Source organism: Molossus molossus, unplaced genomic scaffold (genome assembly GCF_014108415.1).
Source record: "Molossus molossus isolate mMolMol1 unplaced genomic scaffold, mMolMol1.p scaffold_m16_p_2, whole genome shotgun sequence".
In the NCBI taxonomy this organism is placed as follows: Eukaryota; Metazoa; Chordata; class Mammalia; order Chiroptera; family Molossidae; genus Molossus; species Molossus molossus.
In genome coordinates this window covers 127,339,662-127,360,326 of record NW_023425355.1, presented here as the reverse complement: position 1 = coordinate 127,360,326, position 20,665 = coordinate 127,339,662, and the positions used below count along the sequence as shown (strand labels likewise).

The window sequence follows — 20,665 nt, the reverse complement described above, 5'->3', positions numbered from 1 at the left end:
ATTTCAGAATGTGGTGTTATGCCAGAAGAGAATAACATTAGATCTACTAACTGCTTAGAATATATTGATTTGTTTACTGGCCAATATGCTCTAAGGGCTCTTTCCTACTATCCTCCTGCTGTACTCTGTGTCTCAGGTGACTGAGTGAGTTCTATAAATGGGAGCCAAGAGCAGGATATTTGAAGGTGAGTGGAGACCAGATGCTAGGGTATTTCTCCCATGTCTCTGCTTCAGATTGCCCTCTCGGTGTGGCTGCATTTCTTTGTGGTTGTAACTTATAACAGGGCTTCTCCTTCCTAAGTCCCAGGTCCTATATGAAGGCCCTTACGCTTGCTCCCTGTACCACTACTTCCTATCCCTGCCCCTCTGCACTGGGTTTCACAGTGGCTTCCTCCTGTGCTAATAGCCAGGTTGTCTCGTGGTCCCATGTTCACTCTTTCAGTTATTTAAATACTTTTTGAACATAATATTTCCAATATTAAAATTTCTCTATTAAACTTAAAATTTCTCTCTCTGCCTGACTTATATATTATTAAAATTGTTATTTAATAATCAGATGTATAGATGGTGGGGCAGAAATCATCCAAATATCACAATTACATGAAAAAATTAAAATGTAAGTTGAAAACAAAGACATTAACATTTTCATCTGCTCTTCTTTATATCTAATAGTTTCATCATTCAACTAAAAAGCACTTTAATATCTAGTAAATGAAATAACATTATAAAAAGGGAGATTCATTAGTTCATATATATTGATTTGCGTACCTTAATTTTCAGTCTACATGTACAAAGTGGATTGGCCTCAATATACCAGAAAAGTCATTGAGCTTAATTCTATTTATATTTGATAAGTAATATATAATCAGTGGTACCAGAAGAACACTTTATCAGGTCATAAGTATTAGAAGATCTTCCCTACCTTAATGGTATATTTTCATCAAAACTCCTCAGGATATATAATCAAATAAATAAGTATCATGTGATGAAAAAGGAGTAACCTTCAATCATACTGTTTTTGTACTTTAAAATATATTAACCAATATTTTTAACATACTTTTCTTAGATTAGTTAATTATTTAAAAGGCAAATTTTCATGTTTTATTGGAAAGGCAGACTTAGATGAACACATGCAAGTATATTTTAAGATGAGATTCATTTGCTAATATTTTTAGAAGAAGAATGGAAATAAATTAATATATAGGAATATATGGCAATCGGGACTATCGGCTTTGATCTAATTAACTCATTTTATTGTTTCTCTTTGTTTTTTTGTTTCAGTTCAAGATTACAAATAATTTGGTCTCATATCCATTTACTAAAGTAGATTTGTTTTGAATCTATACTTTCCTTAAGATGTCAGCCTTTTATCTTTATTTATGTAATCAAAGCCTTTTGTTAATATATCCATCTTGGATGAGACTAAGTCTCATTAAAATTATTCTAACAACAGCCCTAGCTGGTGTGGTTCAGTTGGTTGAGCTTTGACTGATGCACCTAGAGGTCCCCGATTTAATTCCTGGTCAGGGCACATGCCCAGGTTGCCAGCTGGATCCCCAGTGGGGGATGTGCAGAAAGCAGCCAATCGATGTTTCTCTCTCTCTCTCTCCCTCTCCCTTGCTCTCTCTCTAAAAACTCAATAAAAACCCATTTTTAAAAATTTAACAATGGATAAAAGACTTAAATGTTAGTCATGAAACCATAAAAACCCTAGAAGAAAATGTAGGCAGCAAAATCTCAGACATCACACATAGTAGAATTTTCACTGATTCATTGCCTAGAGCAAGAAAAACAAAGGAAAAAAATAATAAATGGGAATATATCAAACTAAAAATCTTCTGCACAGCAAAAGAAACAATCATCAAAATGGAAAGGGAACCCACTGTATGGGAGAACATATTTGAAAATGATACATTGGATAAGGGGTTACTTTCCAAAATATATAGAGTTCTCCTACAACTCAACAAAAGGAAGACAAACAATCCAATAAAAAATGGCCAGAGAGCCAGCTGGTGTGGCTCAGAGGATTGAGCATCATCCCATGGACTGAGAGGTCCTGATTCCTGGTCAGGGCACATGCCCAAGTTGTGGGCTCAATCTCCATTGGGGAGTGTGCAGGAGGCAGTCAATCGATATTTCTCTCTCACATAGATGTTTCTATCTCTCTCTCCCTTCCCCTTTTCCTAAAAACTCAATAAAAACATATTTACAAAAAAATGGGCAGAGGACCTAAAGAGACACCTCTCTAAATAGGACATACACATGGCCAAGAGACAAATGAAAAAATGCTCAACATCACTAAAAATCAAAGAGATGCAAATTAAAATGACTATGAGGTATCACCCCATACCTGACAGAATGGCTGCCATCAACAAATCATCAAACAAGTTTTGATGAGGATGTGGAGAAAAGGGGACTCTAGTACACTGCTGGTGGGAATGCAGACTGGTGCAGCCACTATGGAAAAAATATGGTGTTTCCTCAAACACCATATGGAACTGCCAATTAATCCAGTGATCCCACTTCTAGGAATATACCATAAGAAGCCTGAAACACCAATCAGAAAGAATATATGTACCCCCGTGTTTGTAGCAGCACTATTTACAATAGCTAAGGTCTGGAAACAGCCCAAGTGTCCACCAGTAGATGAATGGATAAAAAAGCTGTGGTACATATACAAAATGGAATACTATGCAGTTGTAAGAAAGAAATACATCTTACCCTTTGAGATGACATGGAGGGACCTGGACAGTATTATGCTCGGTGAAATAAGCTAATCAGAGAAAGACAAATATCAAATTATTTCACTTATTTGTCAAAATAAGGCTAGATCCATGGCTAGAGTATCCTAATTGCACACTCAAGAGTTACTATAAAACATGAAGCCACTTGAGCCTGAGAGCTCTGAGCACAGGTTTGAGGAGGGTGTGGGGCTATCTAATGTATTCATTAAATCACTATGTCATCACAGGTGGGCATAACAGAGATCCAAAGCTCACCCTTTCACTTGGAGAAGAGACACTGCACAGTTTAATGGAAACAATGCTAACTTTAGAGTCATGACTTGGCTTTCAGCCCAGCTCCATTACTTACCTGGCTGGATGCTCTTTTGGCAAACCAACAATATCTGTAAGCCTCTGGATCTTCAACTTTAGGGTAACATTACACCTAGTCCACCTACCTTATAGGGTAGATATAAATTGTTTTTAAATAATGTGCATCAATAGATAAAAAAATAAAAAGCCAATGAAGTTTGGACAGTTAAAAAATAAAATAGAAAGTTAAAAAAAATTGTTCTAACAACTTACTTTAAAACTTTTAAGTTGATGTAATGCCACAAGTTAGTCTATTTCAGAAAATTCACTTTTATTTGAAGGTTCGATTTTGAGAGAATTTGAATTCATGCTATTGTGTAATAAAATAATAAACACAATATTAACAATTACAATTGCCACTAAAATTTTAAATGAGATCAGCATGTAAGTTTGCATAGTGCATTAAAGGAAATAGAATCTGAATTATTTCAGAAATGTTTGAAAGTTACCTTGAAAATTGTAAGATTGTCACCGAAAAGAAACAACTGCTACATCTCCTTAATGCATTTTTTGAGGATTTTTCAAAATATGTATGTGATTAATTTCACCTCTTCTACCTCTTTTTCCACATATTACATGACATTTCTGCCCATGACTTTTAGTTAAATCATTTGGAGATTTTTATTAAAAAATGAAGCCCTGTCCGGTTTGGTTCAACTGTTAGAGCATCGTCCTATGGACCAGAGTCGTGGGTTCGATTCTGGTCAAAGGCACTACCTTGGTTGCAGTTAGGTCCCCAGCCCTGGTCAGTTCCTGGAAATCTATAAACTAGGAGTAAGTATGAGTGAGAACAAAAATCAGCTCTTGTATGGACTACAACCCAGTTTCTGGTCATATGGACCTTAGAAAATCTCAAACTCTAAGATTGAATTATGGTGATCTTAGATTGCTAGTGCCTACAAACACTTGGCAGTAGGGTGGGGGAAACTCCCTGAAGGTTGTCGGCACAGATATATAAAATAATCAAATTCATGTCCAGAACACAATAAACTATTTAAACAAGTATGCAAACAAATGATTAGTTTTGTGATAAAATAAATCACCTAGCACATGAGAACAGACGGATAACATTCCCACGATGAGCAAATATATCATAATAGACACACAAAGACTAAATAGCTATGCCAGCCATGATCATGGAGGTAAGAGCTGAACTTAAAATATTCAGCAAGAAACAGCAGCGTGTTGGAAGTGATATGATGATTTCCAAAAGAACCAAATAGAAGTTATAGTACTGAAAGATACAATTACCAAAATTAAGAACATAAAGGGTGGATTTTATAGCATATTTAATTTTTTTCTTTATTGATTTTAGAGAGGAAGGGGAGAGGGAGACAAAGATAGAAACATCGATGAGAGAGAACATTGACTGGCTGCCTCCTGCACTGGGGATTTGATCCACAACCTGGGCATGTGCCCTGACCAGGAATCAAACCGGTGACCTCTTGGTGCATGGGTCAATGTTCAACCACTGAGTCACACCGGCTGGGCTTTATAAAATATTTAATACTGCTGAAGAAAATACTGTAATTTGTAAGATGGATCAGGTGAAACTACCCAGAATTAATCATGAAGAGAAAAATAAAAGAAAATACAGAAGGCTAACAGACAGAGAATACAATGGAAAGTTCTAAAATATTGAACTAAAATTCAGAAAGAAAAGAAAAAAAAATGAAACAAAAACAAAGGGCTATAAATTGTCCAAAACTAATAGAACACATCAACCCACATATTCGAGAATCCCAGTAAATCCCACGAAAGATAAATAAAAGAAATTCAGTCATGTGCACAATATATCTGGGGGAAACCAAAGCAAAAATAAAGAACATCTTCAAAAAAACTAATAAGGCCCTGGCCGGTTTTGCTCAGTGGTTAGAGCATCGGCCTGCAGACCAGAGAGTCCCAGGTTCGGTTCCTGCTAAGGGTACGTACCTCAGTTGCAGTTTGTCCCCTGCCCCGGTTGGGGTTGTGTGGGTGGCAACTACTCTATGTGTCCCTTTCACGTCGATGTTTCTCTCTCTCTCTCTGTTCCGTTCTCTCTCTCCCACTGTACTTGAACAAAAAATGGAAAAATATCCTCGGGTGAGGATGATAAAAAAAAAAAAACAAAAAAAAAGATTAACAGTTAAAAAAGGCAGCTGCCTTCATAAGATAAACAATGAAAGCCAGAAGCTGTTGGAACTATAGCTTCAAAGTGTTATAATGATTACCAACATAGGATTACATATTCTACAAAAATAGCTTTCAGCAATGAACAGGAAGCAAAGGCATACAGAGACGAACAAAAATTCTGATAATGCATCGCCAACCATTTCACAATAAAGAAAACACTAGAAAGTGTTTCTAAGGTAAAAAACAAAAATAAAATCCTAAATGGAAAGTCTGAGATGCAGGAAGTAAGCAAAACTGTAAATATGGTTAAATCTAAATCAACATAGAATGCATGAAATAAAAATAATAATAGATGCCATTGTTTAAAATATAAAAAATTAAAACCCACAAAAATGATATTATATAAATAAAACCAAAATGGAGAGGATCGTAGTTAAAGTAGACTTCATTTCCCACATTTTCTGAGAAGAGCAAAAACCAACAAATATTAGACTTTGGTAATTCAATGTTGCATGTGGTAATTTCTAGATAAAAACCAATAAAGGAAATCAAGAATATTATACAAAAATATCATAGAAAGGGAAAAAGTCATGATAAAATGCTTAATTCAAAAGAATGTAAGGAAGGAGAGAATGAGAATCATAAAACAAGTGGGACAATTAAGAATGCAAATAGTAAGTTAGTATTTATAAACCCGAAAAAATTAGTTTATTAAAGAAATGTAAGGAATGCACCAATGAAAAAAAAAATAGATTCAAACCCTAGCCAGGTAGCTCAGTTGGTTAGAGTGTACTCCCGATATGGCAAGGTTGTGGGTTCGATCCACCATCAGGGCACATATAAGAATCAACCAATGAATGCGTAAATAAGTGGAACAACAAATCTATGTTTCTCTCTTTAAAATCTTTCTCATCCTTCTTCTCTCTAAAATCAATCAATAAATAAAAAAATAGATTCAGACTTGTTTTAAGAAATTGACTATATGCTATGACAAAAGAGTTGTCTGAAATGGAATTATATAATGATGTTGAAAAAGTATGAAAAATATATAATAGGTAAATACGAATCAAAATAAGTCAAGTATAGTTAATATTAGATAAAATATATTTAAAGCAAAAAAGCAACATGAGATATCAAGATTACTTCTGAATGATCAAAAGTTTAATAAGCTGGGAAGATGCAACTATTCTAACTCACTATATCTCCAATAATATAATTTCTACATTCATAGACAAAAACCGACAAAATTACAAGAAGGCACAAAGAAATCTACAAAAATATTGAGAAATTTCAGTATACTTCTCTGAACTGAAAGACCAAGCAGGTAAAACATTTATAAAATGCAGGACATTTTAACAGTTTTAAATTTGATATACAGGATAGACACAATTTCCTTTAATAAATTCATCACACAAATTTTCAGGCACATGGGGAACATTTAAAATCACCAACGAGCCTGGCCAGTGTGGCTCAATGGATTGAGTGTTGTCCCGTAGACTGAGAGGTCCAGGTTTAATTCCTGGTCAGGGCACATGCCCAGGTTGTGGGCTCTGTCCCCAGTAGGGAATGTGCAGGATGCAGCCAATCTAGGTTTCTCTCTCATATCAATGTTTGTATCTCTCTCTCCCTTCCTCTTTCTCTCTGAAAAAGTTAATTAAAACATATTTAAAATCACTAACCATTGGTACACCAGGCTACAGAATAACTTTAAAGTAATTTCAAAGAATTGAAATAATGTACATTATAGTCACTAATCACAATATAATTAAATGAAAAGAAATAAAAAATAAATAATTCAAAAGATTCTCTAACTTTGAAAGTTGATAAATACATTTTAAAATAAATTATGGAGAAAAGGAACAAGCAAACAGAAATTAGAATATTTTGAAGTGAATGAAAATACAAATACAGCCTAACATTTAGAAAACTCTGTTTGTTCAACATGTACTTAGAGGGAAGGTTACAGTTTAAAAGCTATATATTAGAAAAGAGGAGAGGATAAAAATTGATAAGCTAATAAACATATAGCATCTATTTCCAGAAAATAGCAATAAAAAAAGCAAAATAAACCAAAGAATATAAAACAAAACGTGATAAGAACAATAATCAATTAAATAGAGTTCAAATCCACAACAGAGTTTTAAAAAAATACTAAAAGTTAGTTCTTTAAAAAGAAAATTAAATGGATACACTCTTGGCCAGATAGATCAAGAAAAATAAAATGAAATAGTAAGAAAGCCACCATTGGAATGAAAATGGAATATCACTACAGATACAACACACTTAAAAAAAAATACTGTTACAAGAAAAGAGAGCCCAGAAATAAACCCTATATGTTCAATTAATGTTTGACAAATGAGGCAAGAACATACAATGGAGTAAAGACAGACTTTTCAATAAATGGTGTTGGGAAAATTGGACAGATACATGCATAAAAAATGAAACTAGATCACCTTCTTACACCATATACAAGAATAAACTTAAAGTGGATTACATATTTAAATGTAAGACTCAAAACTAATAAACTCCTAGAAGAAAACATAGACAATAAATTCTCAGTGATTTCTTTCAGTAATATTTTTTTCTGATATATCTCTTCAAGCAAGAGACACAAATACAAAAATAAACAAGTGGTACCACATCAAACTAAAAAAAAAATTGCATAGCAAAGGAAACCATCAACAAAATGAAAAGACAACTCACTGAATGCGAGAACATATTTGCCAATGATATACCTGATAAGGGATTCATATTCAAAATTTTAAAAGAACTCATACAACTTAACACCAAAAAAAAAAAAAAAAAAATTCCATTTAAAAAATGGGCAAAGGACCCAGATAGGCACTTCACCAAAGAGGACATACGGATGGCCAATACATATGAAAAGATGCTCCTCATCACTAATCATCAGAGAAATGCAAATTAAAACCACAATGAGATATCATCTCATACCTATCAGAATAGCTATCATAAATAATTCAACAAACAACTGTTGGTGAGGATGTGGAGGCTAGGGAACTCTCATACACTGTTGGTGGGAATACAGATTGCTGTAGCCACTATGAAAAACAGTATGGAGTATCCTCAAAAAATTAAAAATATATTGTCTTATAATTCAGCGATTCCACTTCTGAGTATATACCTGAAGAAACCCGAAACACTAATTGGAAAGAATATACACACCCTAGCAACCTCAGTGCCCATCAATAGACGAGTGGATAAAACAATGGCGGTACATATATACAATGGAAAGTTCTGGGCCATAAAAAAGAACGAAATCTTACTATTTCAACAGCAGGGATAGACCCAGAGGGTTTTATGGTAAGTGAAATAAGTCCATTAGAGAAAAACAAATACCAGATGATTTCCCTTACTTTTGGAACCTAAAGAATAATATAAACAAACAGACAAAAACAAAACAGAAACAGACTCATAGATATAGAGAACAGACTGATGGTTACCAGAAGGGAAGGGGTTTAGGGGACTGGGTGAAAAAGGTGAAGGGATTGAGAAGTACAAATTAATAGTTACAGAATAGCCACAGGGATGTAAAGTACAGCATAGAAAATACAGTAAAAAATATTATAATAACTATATATGGTGCCAGGTGGGTACTGGAAATTTTGGGAGGAACACTTTATAAAGTATATGATCATCTAACCATTATGATGTACAACAGAAACTAATATAAAATAATATGAAATGTAAAATGTAATTGAAAACAATTAAAAAATAGTGTTACAAAAAACTTGAAAAAGTAAACTAAATGAATGTATTCCTACAAAAGTATAACCTACTAAAGTTGACATAAAAAGAGACATATGAGTAATAATGGAATTAAACAGAATCCATAATTTAATTTCCCTCAAAGCAAATTCCCAAATTCCAGAACCAAATGGTTTCATTAAGGAAGAAATGAAACCAGCTGCATAAAAACATTTCCATACAATAGACAAAGAAGGAATACATTTCAACTCATTTTATAAGAGCAGCATAACTGTAACATTAAAACTTGACAAAGATATGATAAAAAATAATATTACAACTAATTTACTTCATAAGAACTGATATAACAATCTTAAAACATCAGCAATTAAATCTAGTGATAAATAAAAAGTAAATTAAAAAATTAATCTAGCATCCTGGCCAATGTAGCTCTGTTGGTTGGAGCATCTTGCCCTACACCAAAAGACTGCAGGGTTGATTCTGGTCAAGGCACATACCTTGGTTGTGGGGTTCCATCTCCAGTCAGGGTGCGAACAGGAGGTGACTGCTGGATGTTACTCTCTTACATTGATGTTTCTCTCTCCCTTACTCTCTTTCTCAAATCAATAAGCATGTCCTTGGGTGAAGATTTTTTAAAAAATAAAGAAAAAAACATTTAAATGCCGGTTGATGTTGTTCAGTGGCTAGAGCATTGGTCTGTGCACTGGTAGCATCTTGTTCGGGAGGCAACCAATCCATGTTTCTCTCTCTCTGTCCCCATCCCTCCCTCCCTTCTACTCTTTCTAAAATTTAATGAAAAAAATATCCTCAGATGAAGATTAACAAAAAAATGTTTTTTGTTTTTTTTTTAAATTAATCTAGCTAAAAGATAATAATGCATCATGATCAGGTGTGATGTATTACAGAAAAACAACATTTCTTTAACATTTAATATATAAAATATTTTAATTCACTAAATAAAGAGGGCCAGAAGTAAAAAAATCATATATTTCAATGAGAAAAATGTACTTGACAAAAGTTAAGTCATTATTGGTTAAAACAATTAATTTAAAAAATAAGGGAATTCCTTGATTTGAATAAAGAGGATCTAAATTCCTAAAGCAGCCCAGCCAGTGTGGCTCAGTGGTTGAGCATCAACCCATGCACCAAGGGGTCGCAGGTTTGATTCCCAGTCAGGGCACATGCCCAGGTTGTGGGTCTGATCCCCAGCGGGGGCCATGCAGGAGGCAGCCAATCGATGGTCTCTCGCATCAATGTTTCCATCTCTCTTCCTCTCCCTCCCATATCAATAAAGAAAAAAATCCTTAAAAAAATGTCCTGGCCCTGGCTGGTTTGGCTCAGCGGTTAGAGCGTCGGCCTGCGGTCCGGAGGGACCCGGGTTCAGTTGGACCCGGGTTCGGTTCCCGCTAAGGGCACGTACCTCGGTTGCAGTTTGTCCCCGGCCCTGGTTGGGTCGTGTGGTTGGCAACCACTCGATGTGTCCCTTTCACATCGATGTTTCTCTCTTTCTCTCTCCCTCCCACTCTATCTAAACAAAATATCGAAAAATGTCCTCGGGTGAGGGTAAAAAAAAAAAAAAAAGTTCTAGAGTAAACATCTAGTTAGTAGTGAAATATTGAAAGTATTCTCCTTGAGATAAAAAACAAAATAAATATGCTTATTAATAACATCATCATCACTTCTATTTAACATTTTAAAGGCCATTGCAACCAGGGAAATGAGGGAAGATTACATATATACACATACATTAAGACATAAAAGAATTAAATGGTTATTAACTGCCATTAAAAACCATATTGGGTTTTACATACAATTTTAAAAGAATCTATAGACAAAATATTTAAACTTAATAAGTAAAATTATTAAGATTGTGGGATACAAATTGAACATAGACAAATTATTTGTACCCCTATATTATTATCTTAATAATCAAATACAAATGAGATTAATAAAAGCATTTACAAAGTCATCTAAAAATCATAAAATACCCAGAAATAAATTGAACAAATATGTACAAGATATCTATAGAAATATAGCTGAGATAAGTTAAAGAATTAAATAATTATTGACTGATTGGAGAATTGCATGTTTTAAAGATAGCAAATCTCCTCCAACTTTATATCATATTCAAAGTACTGTCAATAGACATTTCTGCAGTTTCATTTTTGGAAATGGAAATTGACATACTGACTATAAATGTATAAAAACATGAAGGGCCAAGTATAGCTATAACAATCTTGAAGAAGAGCACAACTTGTTTCCTTATACTACAAGATTTCAAAAATATTTACAAAACCACATTAAGACAATATAGTATTTGCAGGGGGGGAAAAAAAAAGCCAAATAGATCAATGGAAAAGACCAGAGATTTCTGAAATAGATTCATGTATATACAGTCACTGATTTATGATAACTGAATGCAGTAGGGAAATAAGTGTCTACTTATAAAAAGTCCTGAATCAATTAAATGAGAGAGAAAAAATGAAACTTGGTTTCTGAGTTACATAATTTAAAAGAATCAGTTCTAGATGATTTGCATATCTAACTGTGAAAGCTAAACCAATATATAGTGTCTAGAATAAAATGTGGTAGAGCATCTTCATAACCATGGAATAGGAAACAATTTCTTAAACAAGACACAAAAAACAATAATAAAAAATGAGAAAAACTGATCAAATAGGGTGCATTAAGATTGATACACATTTGGTATCAAGATACACTGTTAGGAGATTGAAAAAGCAAGCCAAGAAATGGAAGCACAAACTTCCAACAAAGTTCTTATGTCCAAAATACATAGAGAACTTCTATAAAATAAGAAAAAGGGAGACAACTCAATAGAAAAAATAGACAAAAGACTTTAACAAAGCACTTTACAAAAGAGGATATCCAAATGGTCAATAATCATATGAAAAGTGATCATTATTATTGTTTCAATTTATATAAAGTTCAAAAACTGGAAAATTTATCTTTTAGAAAAAGTAAAAGTTAGAATAGTGGTTATGTTTTGAAAGGAATAACTAGTAGCAGTTATGTTGGGGAGTTTTGAGTTTTAGAAACAGGTGACATGTCTGCAACACTTTTTTCACAGTACTGTCCCTGCTTTGTTTCTTTCTCTTGATCTGGATGATGATTACATGAATATGTTCAGTTTGTGGAAATACACTGAACTGTATCTAAGATTAGTTCACCTTTTTTGCGTTTATGTACATTATATACACTTATAAACACACACACACACACACACACATGCTAAAGCAACAACGGCATTAAAATCATCACTGTATGAAAAAATATTTTCAGGCAAAATCCAAAGTGTAGGCCAACTATTTATGATACTGCCTGATGAACATATTATAAATTTAAAGGTTAAAAAATTGGAAGAATATTAAAGATAATTTGGGAGAGAGAACAACATTTAGGACTCCCAATTCAGAAAGCACATATAAATGATAAACATGATAGATTTATCTACAAAGTAAAAATATAAATGGGGAAAGTGTTTGCAACAACTATTACAGAAAATTGAAAATACTGTGAACAAACTTTTAAAAATATATCTATACAGGTTATCTCTTGATAAGACATTTGGGTGATTTTTATTTTTCGTTGGAGAATCCCTTACTTTAAAAATAAACATGCTTAATTTTAATGTCTGAATAGCATATAATAAATATTTTTAAAATAATAGTTATATATAATATATATCTATAAATAAAAAATCTCCCCCCCTCAAATGTATTATTATTTCCTAATACCAATTGATTTTTTTTACAAAGTAGCATTTTAGTTCACCAATTATCATTACTCATTACTTTACACAACACATATCCATTCTGAGTGGGAATATCTCTCAATATCAAACTGTTGTTTACTCAAAAATTATGTATATCCTTGAAATCCTAAATATATATGGGCTGCCATTGTAATTAGCTAGTTTTAATAATAGAAAGGGAGCAAAAGGAAGCCAAATAAGCAAATGTCTTTTGGGCAGTTTCACCAGGAAGCTGCAACTTCGCATTCCCCAGGGAACCACTGGCCTATGCCTTGCAAAACTTTGGGGTAATAAATTCAACAAACATAGATGCATGACCAGTAAAGTTGGGGTGACATAGGGAATGCCCTTGCCTGTGAGTCACTCCTGGGGACAGAAGTCATTGGCCAGAATGGGCATGGCCACTGAAAGCGCATGAAAATTTGGGAATACTTAATCTGTTAAACAAAGCAGTTCACTCTCTTGGCTCATAATCTCTTGGCTAGTGAGACTGTTTTGCTCCTGCTTGCTTGTGTTCCTCTGTATGGTCCATGGCCATGTGGACCCCACATGCAATGGACTAATGGCCTGCAGCAGGAGACACAAGCTAAGCTAGCCTGATGCTGAACTGAACTCTGCTCCAGTATGGAATGGAAACTGGCTCTGATTTTAGCTCTACTAAAGCCCCAGCTACACTTCTTTATGACTGGACTAAGGAAAATGGGACTTTGAAAACCCAGGGGTATAATTCCATGGAAATAAAGCTTTCTATTATATCTCATCCTTCTGTGGGGGCCTCCAGAAATGCTTATTCCAGTAGTACACCAAGAACCCCACTCCCACTAGCAAATGGGGGAAAAGAGGCCCACTCCCTTCCGTTAACATATGTATCTAAAATTTTACTAAAAACGTTACTACTAATAGTCAACAAATGAACAACAGACTTCCCTGTTCTAAAAAATTTTTTAAAGTGATGAAAATCAATTATTTTAAAAACATGCCACAATAGCCCTGGCCGGTTTGGCTCAGCGGTTAGAGCGTCGGCCTGCGGTCCGGAGAGACCCGGGTTCGGTTCCCGCTAAGGGCACGTACCTCGGTTGCAGTTTGTCCCCGGCTCTGGTCAGTCGTGCGGGTGGCAGCCACTCGATGTGTCCCTTCACATCGATGTTTCCCTCTCTCTCTCTTCCTCTCTCTCCCTCCTACTCTGCCTGAACAAAAAAAAAAATGGAAAAAATGTCCTCGGGTGAGGATAAAAAAAAAAAAAAAAACATGCCACAATAAAAATCAATAAAAAGGTGTGCATTCCTGGAATAACTGTTCCTTCTATTCATTTTCTGTAACATATAAAACAAATTCAACTAAAAATATTTCTTAAACATTAATATTGTAGAGGGATAACAACATATCTTAGAGTCTCTCCCAATCTTGTGAGCTTTGCTTCATTCCCACTGTCATTCACTAAAATAATGGCACTTCTGTAGTTTCAGTATTTAATTGTCCCATCATTCAAATATTAAACAGTGAGCTCTCACTAATTTTTGTTTATACCAATTTAGAGACTATGTTTCCTCAAATATCTTTCAAGTTACTTTCATAACACACCCTTGCTGATTATAACTTTTACATTCCATAAACCAGCTATATATCCATTCTAGAGTTTTTAGCCTTCTTCCAATGTCCCTTGAGACATAAGCACCTCCATATCAATTGTGTTTATCATTTATAAACAAGGAAATCCTTACCACTCTGAAATTCTTTAATGTGGAGTTCGATGTCTCTGAAATAAAAGATTAACATATTTGTCCTGGAATTGATATGGGGGAGGGGGACCACATAGATCATGAGTTTAAACTAAGCACTCATGTATCAAATGAACCTTGAAAACCACAGAGGATAAATGTCTTAAAAATAGATGATATGTCTGCAACATTTTTCTTACAGAACTGTATCTGCTGTGGTTTCTTTCTCAGTTATTAATGTCACAAAGACACTCAGTTGACATTTTAAAGTTATTAATGACAGAGCCACATGTCAATGAACATCTTTTTGTCAGGGTATCAACCAAAACATACAAATGTGAATGACTGGATTCTAATCTGGGTTTTCTTCTTCTCCATTTTGGTTTCCATCTTCTTTTCCAGGATCGTAAATTAAGTACTCTGATTTGCTGAATGAGAGCTAAGCCATTCAGTTTTGTCTTTCAGTTGACTTTAGCCCCCAATATGTAAACAACTCAAAAGGAAAATTAATGTGAGAGTGAAATATTGGAATTTCATAAACTAATAAACATCTTTCAACTATGTAATCTATGTAATGGATGAGAGTTATTCCCTGATGTATTCTTGAAGTTCTAAATAAACTTAAGAACTCAAGGGTCTGCCAGTGGCATTTAAAATTCATTTTTTTCTAAGAGTGTTCTATTCAGCAAATATTTATTATATGCTTTCTATGTGCAAGACAGAGCAAGAGATATTGCAAATATTACAAAGATGAGTAAGGTACAATTTTTATACTCTGAAAGTACAAGTGTGTATGTTGATTTGGTTCTTACATGAAGTACCTCTTCTAATTATTTTTTCTTCAAAATTAATGGTGTAGCACTTTCAATGTTTTCATATTTTTGGAACCTCTAGTTAGAAATGAGAACCAGCTCCCCTATCTCATTCCTTTCATCCAATTAATGTATTATTTAAACAATATCATTAATTAGGGAATGAATATTGTGTATGTCCATATTGCATCAAATATTTTGTCATTTCCAAATTTTAATTCTTAATCAGTGAGTTGTTGTTTCCAAACTACAAGCTGTTAAGAAATGTAAGTACTTAGAAGATAAAAGGACAGATTAACTATTAATGTAATGTGCCTGCAATGGTTGACACCCTACTTAGCATGACCATTATGTACTACAGTCTTCAAAATTATTCTTCATGCTCCCACAGCAGAGTTAGAGTGCCATATGGCCATGCTTGTTTTTCATCAAATAATTTTTACATAAACAGCTGGTGAACTGTTTTTACTGTAACAGTGCACATATTTTTTGAGACAGTTGGGAAGAATTGATGCAACTTTAGTCACTGACTGTTTTCATGTCAGTGTTAAAGAGAAATTCAGATTCATCTTTTTTAAATGTGAATTTTTGTATTGTCACCATGGTCAGTTAAAAAGAAAGATTTTTAATGTAAAGCAGGAATTACTGGCATGTTTATATACTTATAGCAAGAAATAGAAACTAATCATAAGGGATCTTCAACTTAACATGGCATATTCAGTGTTTTTATTTTTACACTCTCATGAATTTTTAGAGGTAAAGCTGATATGTTTTGGACTATTTTATAAGCAGTTTTAATATGACTATATTTGGTTTTGAAACATAGCTTCAACACATTCTGATAAGTGATATCATAACCAGAAGATTTTTAGCAGTTTTGTGTGTATCTGTGATTTGAGTTGATTTAAAAACTATTTAATCCAAAAGCAACCCCCATCCTCCTTGACAAGAAAATCCATGTGTTAAAACAACAGTGATTTAAAAAATGCAAGTAGAAGCATTTTCTTTTGAATTCTAAGGTAATGATGACCACTATTCACATTTTTGTAAGGAAATTATCACGGTGTTTAGAATGTTAAATGCTAAATCTTTAAATCTAATTTTATATCTAAAACTTCAAAAAAATCTCCCTGTAAGCAGAAGCTATTCCCATGAGAACTCTGGTAAGGATTTGTGTATTATTACATCTCACAGATTCCTTATTCACAGCATATTAGAGACTATAAAATATGTTTCATTATAGAAGGGAATTGATATTAATTATTGTGGCATTAAAAAGCTTAGGACCTTGGCTCTGCGTTCTGCAGTGGCGCTGTTTGGTCGGTGGCAGGTTGCAGGCTGCTGGTGTCGCGGCTAAGGAGAACAGCGAGTCGGTTTGGCATTTCTGTCAGGGTCCCCGCAACGATGAGTGCCCCCAGGGAGTTCCATCCGCACTGGGTGAAGCGTTCAGCCTCCCCAGACGACGATCTTGGATCTAGCAATTGGGAAGCAGCAGACTTAGGTAATGAATAAAGAAAACAAAAGTTCTTGAGACTTATGCGCGCAGAAAAGAAAGAACATACTGGTCGTCTTGTTATAGGAGATCACAAATCAACATCTCGCTTCCGAACAGGGGAAGAAGACAAGAAAATTAATGAAGAACTGGAGTCTCAATATCAGCAAAGTATGGACAGTAAATTGTCAAGAAGATATCGAAGACATTGTGGACTTGACTTCAGTGAGGTAGAAGATCATGATGGAGAAGGTGACGTAGCTGGAGATGATGATGATGATGATTCACCTGATCCTGAAAGTCCAGACGACTCTGACAGCGATTCAGAGTCAGAGAAAGAAGAATCTGCTGAAGAACTCCAGGCTACTGAGCACCCTGATGAAGTGGAGGATCCCCAACAAAAAAAAAGATGCAAAAAGGAACTATAACATGAAGTTTGTTAAATACAGTGGTTCATAACTCCCAAACACTTAGTCTTTGTATTAAAAGTAAGCCTTATTGTTATAATGCACAGTGGAGGACTGCTTATAGAGCACAGACCCTTGTATTATAATTTTTAAAAAGGTCCTTTTAAGTCATTACTAAGAGTGTTTGCTTTCAGATGCCATGGGTTACACTTTTATGGGCATGACTAAATCAATTTTGTAAAGAATAAGACTTGTATAAAATAAGAAAGAAATACAATACTCAATTTCCTTTCATATTAGCATCATCAAACCTCTAATCTCACCTTTTTACCCCTTCAAATAGTTATGAGGGAGACACTATTTTTTGTTCATGGTAGTGGTCTTTTTTGTGTGTTCATATTTTTCTCATGAAACGTTTATCTGTACTGTGATGTGTTCATGAAAACAAATATTTTATTATACTTTGTTATAGTACAACTATTCATCATGAATATTTCTGCTGCCAATAGCAATCTAAATTACTGTTGGCAAACAGGTACTTAGATTACTCTTACTGATTCAGTTCTATTCTTTTGGACCAAAGCAACATGAGGGCAAATACTTTTCACACCTGTTAGAATCGAGTTACAACTGTAATACATTCAAAATACTATAATCCCAAGCAATCTTCATATAATTTGAATTACACTGAATGTTAGATTTTTTTAAACAATATTTGACAAAGTTTTACAAAGGAAATTATTTCTGTGATCATTTGGTCCTATCTATTTAGTAAGTTTTTATTTGTTTGTTTGGTTTTTTTAGGTACTAAGTGACCAGTTAATTTTCTTCCTAAGGCCTAAATAAAGAGAAAACAATTTCCCATTAAAAAAAAAAAAAAAAAAAAAAAAAAAGCTTAGGACCTTGGGGTTAGAACAATTGAGAACAGTCACAATACTAAAGGTAAATGTGTGTAAAATGTAAGAGGAAGGAAGATTTTTCCCAACCCTACAGCTTTCATTATATCCACCCATCTATCCTCTGTATCTTTGATTAATTCCACTTAGGGGCACATAGACATTTTCACAGAATACTATATTTTGATATAAAAATGGAAAAACAAAGAAACTTTATTTTTTTCATTTTACTTAAGCTTTACCTTCCTCTTGAAAAAACTCATCTGGAATAAGCTTTACAATAGTGAGTACATTTCGTGAGTAAATTGTCACTTCAACATGATACCTGAAAGCAATTTGTTTATGTGGATTTTAATTTATGCCTTACCGTTATGTTCTCCCAATAAAATATGCACCAGATGGATGTTTAGAAAATGGATTGAGGGAGATGATACATTTTTGTAAGAGTGTTGTTTTCCCTCAACTAAATTCATTCATATTATTTCAGCAAGTTTAGTTCTAAGGAGAAAAAGTATACATGTGACTTTAACTATTAAACAGATTATGTAATGGTTAGGGGACATTTCTCCATGGGTTGCTTGCATTTCTGTGTATCTCATGAGGCACTGGTTGCCCTTGTTCCATACTATTTTTTCAAGAAATTGTGTGTGTAGCAAACAGCCTTAAAAGATTATGTGTGTGTGTGTGTGTGTGTGTGTATTCCGCCCCCCCCCCCCCCCGGAACAGGAGGAAAGCATGCTTACTTGCCCATTATACAAGATTAGAGTTTCCTAAGCACAGGGTTCCTCTTCTGCAATGCAACTCACTACATATTCTGGTGTCACCTGGCCCTCTTCATGTCACTCTGGTTACTGGGGCTTAGGTAACCATTGTGAGAAAATGCAGACACTCCGGCTAAGGCCATTGCTATGTGTAATAGAGTTCTTTGTCTCTTACCTGAAAGCCTTGGGTTTTCTGCAAGCATCCATGAAACTCTGACACGCTGACCTGTTAGCTTGCAAGGATAAAAATCTTACCTGCTTCACAGTTTTTGACAGCAAACACATATCTCCATTTTTCCTATTTGCAAACAAAATTAGCATTTGAAAAGTATAAAAATAGATAGCGTTAAAATTTTTCATTTTGCTCTTATTTTGTTTTATGATACAGTTTAATACATATCACCACTTGTAACTTCTTCAAATGATATATCTAGCTTCAAATATGTCATTAAAAAGTGAGATATATAATATGATGAAGAATAGAAGTGAATCAGGAAATATACTTTTTATATCAGTTACTTATCTGACTACAACCATTTTCACTTGTCTATTTGTAACATTTCATTCATTCTTTTAACAAAGCATCAAACTCCCTAAAGTTAAGTAATGATGATAAAAGTAAACTCTGTCTTGCTGCATATACATGATTTTTACTTGTTTATGTTCATTTCTTACTTTAAATGTCAGAACTGTAAGAATAATATATATGGGTATATATTATATATTTATATAAATCCTACAAATTATACAGTTATATAAATTATATTTTAAATCATTTATAAATATAATATATAGTTTATATAAATATACTATATATAATTTATAATGATATAATTTGTGTATAAAATTATATATTTCAATATTATTCATGTAGTTATGTAATATGTAAATTTGCATATATTTTATTGATATATTCAAGAAGTATAGTATGTCCCCAAAAATGTATACACATTTTAACAGCTAATACCTCATTTAATTCTCAATCCTTTTCAGGTTTAACTGATTTGAAATAATGGGTGAAGCCAGACTAAGCTTTGAACAAAGAAAATTTATCCACTAGACTTTTTTATGGGGATACATAAAATACATAGTTTACAGTACAAAACCAGTAATAGTTAAAGAACTGAGGGCAGCTATTAAAAGAGAAAATGGCCTGGCTGGTGTGGCTCAGTGGTTGAGCATTGACCCATGCACCAAGAGGTCCCCGGTTCAATTCCCGTTCAGGGCACATGACCAGGTTGTGGGCCCAATCCCCAGCAGGGGCATGCAGGAGGTGACCAATTGATGTTCTCTCTCATCGATGTTTCTATCTCTCTTTCCCTTTCCCTTCCTCTCTCTCTAAAAAATTTATAAAGAAAAAACAAAAAAAGAGCGCATAGAAATACCAGACAAAATGATTCTTGATGTTTACTATTCCATTGCTTTGTTACCAGCAGTGCCTGGACCAGAACGGTCATTAGGTTGAAAACAGGTGTTGACAAAAAAAGTATTCATTTCTGTAGGTTCTTCTAAATTTTGAAAATGAACTGTATGTTAACCAACACTGACTTCATAATCATTCAAATTGTGTATTCATTTTTTGGGGACACCCTGTATATGTGAATATTTAAGCCTCATCACTATAACTGCCTTTGCTAATTACTTATCTGGATTTCTCCCGTGTTTAAGCAGTATGAACAATTTTAAAATGTAGAAAAAATAATTTTACTCATAATTTGCATTGATCATCTTATAAAATTTTGTAAAATAGTTACACACAATGTTTGCATGGGATCATATGTAAAACTATAGGGGAAACAAAGGTATTTAACTACTGAAAAATTTCATGACTTTCTGTCACAGGCTTTTGTTTTTTTTTTCTTTTTGAATTTTAG

The 20,665-nt window shown here is 33.8% G+C and overlaps 1 pseudogene; it reads left to right on the top strand.

The window, feature by feature from the left end:
* The first annotated feature begins 16,639 nt into the window (after positions 1 to 16,639).
* On the top strand, positions 16,640 to 17,261 carry LOC118636400 (annotated as a pseudogene).
* The last annotated feature ends 3,404 nt before the right edge of the window (positions 17,262 to 20,665 follow it).